Genomic DNA, 7,680 nt, shown 5'->3' on the forward strand with positions numbered 1-7,680 from the left:
AAAAACATACACTGAAGGAAAAATACTCTCTTTAACAAATGTTGCTGGGAAAAATTGGCTATCCACATGCAGAAGATTGAAGCTAGACCCATATCTTTCATCAGGTACTAACATAAAATCAAAATGGATCAAGATCTAAATATTAAAAGAGTAATACTTAATCAGCTGTAAGTTAAAATAGGTAAAACTCTTGAAGACACAGGTGTGGTAAGGACTTTATAAACAATTCCAATTGCACAATGCATATCAGCAAGAGTCAACAAAAAGGATCACATCAAATTTGAAAGGAAACGACCTACACATACCAGAAATGTAAACATTAGGTACTGCAAACATGTAGTAATAAAAATAAAAAATAAAACCCATTTGATTTTAAAAAACAAACAAACAAGGAACACACCAACAGAGTGAAGAGACATTCTATAGAATGGGAAAAATGTTTTTTTCCAGTTATTCCTTGGACAGAGGACTAGTATTTGGAATACATACAATACTAAAAAAAAAAAAAAAAGTAGCTATCCCACAAGGAAAGATCCAGGGCCTGGGATTTAGCTCAGTGATACAGTGCTTGCTTGGCAAACAGGAGGTCCTGAGTTCAATTCCAGTTACCCCCCCCAATGAAAGATCCAGTCAAACAATGAACCACTGAAATGAATAGATAATTCTCAGAAGTAGAAATACAAGTGCCTCAGAAATACATGAGAAATTGTTCAACTTTGCTGGCCATTAAAAATGCAAATTAAAACAACACTGACATTTCATCTTACTCCAGAAAGAATATCAGTTGTCAAGGAATAAAATAATTACAAATTCTGGTAAGACTGTGGCGAAAAAGAAACTCTCCTACATTGCTGGTGACATTTTAAACTAGTACAACCACTATGTACATCAATATGGAGATTTTTCAAAATACTAAAAATAGAAATTTTGTTTAATCCTCCTGTTCCTATTCTAGGTATCTTCCCAAAAGAGTTAAAGACATCATACCACAGCAATATATGCTTGCGAATGTTTCTAGCAGCACAATTCATAATAACAAAACCTTCAAAGCACACTATATGCCTAGCAACAGACAAATCAATAAAGGAAGTACGGCATCTAACTACTTGCATATAAGGGAAGATAAACTTGAGACATTTGCAGGAAAATGGATGCACCTTGAAAACATATGTTAAGATAAATAAGTCAGACACACAAGCTTAAATGCCATATGGTTTCTCTCATGCGAGAAACCACAGTACAAATAAAGAGAAAAATAAAAGATTGTTAAATGGAAAAAAGAAAATAGATCTTTTTTAAATAGAAAAGGGACCAAGAAACTGAGGGGAGAAGGGAGAACGGAACATGAAAGGATTGAACATGTCATGTACATTTTACAACTATTCACAGAGAATGAAATTAATAGATGTGGCAAACATGAAGTCAAGAAGGAAGAGGAGGAGGTGGAAGAAGGGGAGGAAGGAAGAGAAGGAGAAGGTGGGGGTGAGGTAAAGATGTATGGAGAGAGGAGAATGGGGAGGGGAAAGGGAATAAAAAGAATCAAAATATGTTAAGTACCTGTACCTACTCCCTAAGATGGATGTAAATATCACGTACTGTAAACATGTACAAATATATAATAAATAAACCATTACAGTCAATGTCCAATAGGCATTCTGTATATTACATTACATAAATGTGTTATGTGTATTGTGCCCCATTTTTAAGTAGAAATAATTGCTTACAGAACCCAGCTTTGGCATCATCTTGCTTCAATTAACATTGATTAAGAAAAAGAATCACCCTAATTTCTGCCTTGGCAATTTATCAGTAACAGCCTGATGAGAGTAAGAATGCACACTTCTGATTATACTAACCTAGTGCTTTTCTATTTTCTGCTTTAATCCAATTTAATTGCAATGATATAATTAAAAAGAGATTTAGAAATGTGGATTTAATAGACACTTATTTGTCTCGGTTCACTTTTAAATCCTACTTAGATAATGGTAAAGACACAAAAAAAGTCATACATACACAAGGACAAAGAGAAGAAGAGTGGGTATAGGACCCATAAATGAGTCACCAGTCTGAAGAAAGCTACACCTAAGCCAGCACTGGGAGAAGACAGCAGCCAGAAACAAGTAGATTCATGCTGCAGAATCTGGGAAAGCTTGAGATTTTAAGGTATCCATTATTTTTGAAAGATGTGGATGTAGGGAGACGCTGAAAACAGAATTAGCTGACTACTTACAACAATTAGACTCTCTCTTTCTAACACATAAGCCAGGAAAATGCTCTGCCTCCTCCCCAGATGGAAGCTGGACAGGTCAGCCCTGACAAGTTTTGGATTTGAGGTGTAGGTAAGGGATGGTACTGAAATGATGTACCCATCCGTTGCAGTCAGAGTTTGCAAAGGAAAAATTTAATACAGGACACATAATTTATAGGATTATTTCACAATAGTCACCCAAAGAGTTAAATACAAAGAGTGCAGGAAATCTGTCCTTACTGCAGACTCAGAGAATCCAGCTGAGGGCTTGGATCCCATGGCAATATCCTGCATGAGTCCGGTATGTGTCAATTTGTTACTCATGCTGTGGTTATGAAAGAGATTGTCCTTGACTTCAGGATAGATGTAATGAACTGTGAAGTGGTGATTGGGGCATGGTATCCGTAACTTACTCTCAAGTAGTTGAAAAATATGCACAGAGATAGATTTGCTTTCAGTAGTTTTTAAAGGTAAAGATTGGTTGGTTAACAGAATGAGTCAACTACTTTAGTATGATTATAGAAAGTGACAATTTCTGAGGAGACGGGACTAGATTTAAACTGTTCTAGTCTGCCAGTGTTTGATTGTGACTTAATGATGAAGACAAATCATCACAGCTTTTCAAAGTCTTAGTGTAATCTGACCATGTTCTTACCACAGTTTGGGAACTGTGACGGACTCCTGAGGAATCTCCAAGGAGCAACTAAGGATTCTACAAAGTCATTACTTTTCCAAACATATATGGGACCCTATTTTTTGCACGTCTTCAATCAAGACAGCATACCGTAACGTACTGAATATAGAGAGGACATGCGAATCCAGTCATCATCTATCAAACCAAAAAATTACAGAGATTTGCAAAGGAAATTAGCTCTAGAAAATAGTTACTTTTATATAAATATGTATTTTATGGTAATATGTTAGGAATAATTATTTTCAATAATGAAGAGTGAGCCCTGTGGCATTCTACCACTGAGCTACATCCAGAGCCCTTTTTAGTTTTTTGAGAGAGAGCCTCGCTCAGTTGCTTGGGCTGGCTCTACACTTGTGGTCTTCCTGCCTCAGCCTACAAAGTAACTGGGATTATAATATGCACTACCCACCAATGAATAATGTTTTTAGTTTTCCTTAATTAGTACATGTTAGTGATACATAATATTACACTCTTCCTGGGAAATTGATATATATATACATATTTAATCTTAATCATTTTTACTTCCCCCTCTCCTCCTCACTGGTTAAGAATTTGATCACCTGATTTCTCAAAGCAATTAATGAATGAGATTCTCATTATTGGCTGATTTTCTCTTTGTGATTGAACCAGCTGTTCCAAAAATACCTGATTACTTAATATCTGCATGAATTTGGGGTTCTTTTAGAAAGAATGAGGGGAGGGGCAAAGGATAACTATGGGATGGTAGAATATGGGATAGACTATCAGTAAGTTCTAATGTACAGTCACTGCATTTGGAATGTTTCATTGCAGTAGCTATCGATATTGGATAAAATTCAGAGAATTTGTGTAACAATCATACAGGCCTGTGTTCATTTTGTCAGTTAATCAATAGTCACTGAGAACCTAATGAATGCCTCATAGCATTACAAATGTGCAGTCTTGTTTTCTTTAATCCGAATTGACAGTTCAATTCTTTGTAGTGTTCTATAAATCCCCATTTATAGTTCATTCAATAATAACAAAAAATAGTTTTATTTATCATTGTACTACTCCATTTTGTTTCTTAAATTATCACACATTTGTCACTGCTGACATATTATTATAGCCCATCTTTTAAACTTATACTTTCAGTTAAAATTCTGACTTCCCATTAAATTGAGGGTCATTTATACATCCAAACAAAATAAACTTCACTCCATACTCCAAGTAATTATCTAATCTAATAAAAGTGAGAAACAAATATAGAAATATGTTATTCTTTATGGCCTTCTTTTTCTACAGTAGCCCATAAGTGAGCTGTCTGGTTTTTTACTAATAATATAAGCCAACTGGATTAGCCAAGTATTTTCTGCTATAGTTTTTCTAAAACAGCAATAGGTAATTTAGAAAATGGTGTTCAGTTATTTTCCTTCCTGTTTCAACTTAAAGACATCTGGAAGTCTTCCCTGACCACCTTGTACAGAAGAAACCTTCTCCAGTTGCTTTCCATTGAATCACTCTTCTAATACCTTCTACAGAACTCTTGCAGATTAGTAATTATGTCTTTTATATACTTATTTCCTGTCTCCTTTCTAGAATATAAACACTGTGAGATCTGGAAAACATGTACATTCAAAGCCTATTCAGTGCCTTGCTTATAATGGCTGGTAAATATTTATTAAATAAATCTAGTTTTCTTTTCTAAATCATCTTTCATTGAGGTTTGATTTTATATTCTGAAAGAAAAATTTAAAATAGATGAATTTTGATATTTATCATATTTTAGTCAATTATATTTAATAATATAAAATAATAAATTTGAATAGTAATAGACATTAATATGAAATGTTGGGTGTGGTAAAACATGAAATAAAGCTTTATAATGGGAAAGATCAATCTCTTTGTAGTTCAAATGGATGCATTTTTATATACTGTATTTTTATTTAATTTATTAGGTATAATAAATTGACTTGCTTAGGGATAACACAGAAGGTTAAAAATGTGTAGAAATGGAGCCATCAAGAATAGTTTATTTGTCCAAACCCGAACTTCTGAAAATATTTTGTATATTAGGTATGCTTGAATTGGAACTGTCTCTCATTAACACTTTCTCTCTCTCTCTTCATGATTTCAATAACAGAATCCAGTCATAACAATAACATTAAGCATGAAATGTTTCAGGCCAATACATGTTACATTTTACTGTATTTATTAACCAAGTAAAACTACATGAGAGCACAAAATTAAGTATAGCTGTTTTTCAGTGGCGATATTCCCATGTATGAGTGTGATTAGCACAGACTTGCTAAATCTCTCTCTGAGCCATCTGTGAGCACCTTCTTGGTTTAAAACAACACATGCCAACTCCTCTCAGCTCTAAGTCAGTTTTTTCCACAACTGTTATCTTCATCTTAAACCTGGGAACATTCCCCAGTGTGTGAAGCTTGGACATGCCACTCTTAAACAAGAATCTGATCCTTGAACTAAAAAAGATTTGTATTTAATCAATTACCTCACAACTTTATTGGCATAAAATGTTGACACAGAAATTCTGACCCATTTGTAAGAAAAATTAGAATATTTTGGCTTACTAATGAGTTTTAAATGTGTTCATGTTTTAAATCTCCCAACAATCCAAACTGAAATTCTTAGTCACGTAAGCGCACTTGCTTGCTCTTTAGCTTAACCTCAAGTTAGAAGGGTACAAATTTTCCTCCGTAAATACTCCTATGTCAGGTCCTGGCTTTGGCAAATGAACAATATTGGAAATTTACTAACAAAGACCTGACAGTAAATAATGTACTGCATAGCTTGGGGACAGAGGTCTTTACTACAGATCTAATACAATCATTTCTGAAGGACTTTTTCTGATCCCCATGAATCAGAGCACTCACGTGGAGCATTTGGAAGACCACACTGCAGTAAAACTACCTATCATGGCCCAGAGACCGATGTAATGCTCTGTCTACTTTAAGACAAATGTAAGAGACATTACAATCATGTTCTCTACTGAGGATGCATTTTTTTTAAAAAGCGTGCTAATAAGAAACACTTAAAATAGGCTTGTTTCTGATTATGGTGTTTAGTTCTGCAAGTTCAGGCTGGATATGGCTAAGAACCAATCCTTTAATGTCACACTGAAGGTTTGTATATTCAGCTACACTCTGCATACAATAAAATTCATGGAGTTTGTGTAAGTTAATAACATTTAGTAATCTTATAGAATTGTTCCGCTTTCATCAAAATCCAATTTTAGAACATTTCTATCACCTCAAGAAGATATATGCGGGCTGGGGATATAGCTCAGCGGCACAAGTGCCTGCTTGGCAAGTGCAAGGTCCTCAGTTCGATTCCCAGTACAAAAAAAAAAAAAATGATGTGGAAGAAGATGTATGCATGTTTAGTGTCTTCTTTTTACCTTTATTTGTACATATTTGCAGAACGTTCACTGTAGGGAATTGGTACATGTTCATGACACATTTCAATTCTTTTCCTTTTCCCTTCTGTTTAGGGTTTTATATTCAATTTTTCACAAATTTTCTGTGAAAACATAATTACAGTATATAATGGAAATAGAATAATAATAAATATGACTTTTTTGGCATTCAGACACAACTGAAACATTTGCCTGGGAAGGAGCACATTTTCTATTTTAAAATAAGAAATCCAGCTAATTAGGCAGGTATTATAGTCTTTCTTAAGTAATATTCTAAAAATTATCAAAAAGAGGGGATTTTATGGAGGTAGGATAGAATAAATAAAAGATAGAAAGGAGACAAGGAAATCATAACTAAAAACCAGTCTCTTAAGAAGACTGTAACTTTTGGGCCTGAGCTGGTTACCCAAAGTGGTCCGTATCAGCATTCCTTTGGTTAAATTTAGGCTCCTTCATCACCAGACCCATCACACCTCAAATCCTTCAGGAATACTAAAAATCCATAAATTGGTTTAGTTGAGAAAGTAAAGAGCAGGAACATAATCCTAAAGTAAAGAAGTACGTGGAGAGAATCCAAAAAATATTTCCATTAGAAAACACTGTCCATACCTGTAGAATGGGCTAACACCCTTCTGGGGGGTCGGCCACCCTTACTTGGTCTTCCCGCTTCTTCAAGAGAAGCATAAATGTTCCCTGAGTGAGTCCTAAATCTCTGCCTAATAAACCCTTCCCATGCCTCTTACTGATACAGCCTAAAAATTCTTTTTTTCTGGTATGGGAGTCAACAAACATGCACATTTATTCTACAAAAGGGAGGGTTAAATTTCCTTATTTTGGCCTTGGGAACCTTCTGAGAATTTTATCAGGTGGCACATGGTAGCAACAGCAGCTGTGAGTCATTATATTCCCTGAATTCCTTCACACTTCTGTTTTGCACCTTAGTTTCTAAGTGGGGAATAAGTCATACCCCAGCTGAGGTCATCCTGTCCATCAGAGAGTGTTGAGAAATACCGTCTCACATTCAAAATGGGAACCTAGTTCAAGCTCTTGTTTTTAAAATTGTTGATTATTATGTTCTGGGTAATATATGTGCTCATATCCATATCTTAGAAACAAGGCCATAGTGTGCATGGTGGTGCATACCTGTAATCCCAGCAGTAGGATCACAAATTAGAGGATGTCTGGGTTACATAGTGAGTTCAAGGTCAAAGCCCAGCCTAAACTGCCTACTGAGAACCTGCCTCCAAAAATATATGGCCTTGCCAGGTGTGATGGCATATGCCTGTAATCCCAGTGCTGGGGAGGCTGAGGGGGAGGATTGTTGTGAGTTCGAGACCAGCC

This window comes from Chinchilla lanigera, unplaced genomic scaffold, assembly GCF_000276665.1.
Source record: "Chinchilla lanigera isolate Chin_1 unplaced genomic scaffold, ChiLan1.0 scaffold00010, whole genome shotgun sequence".
NCBI classification, from domain to species: domain Eukaryota; kingdom Metazoa; phylum Chordata; class Mammalia; order Rodentia; family Chinchillidae; genus Chinchilla; species Chinchilla lanigera.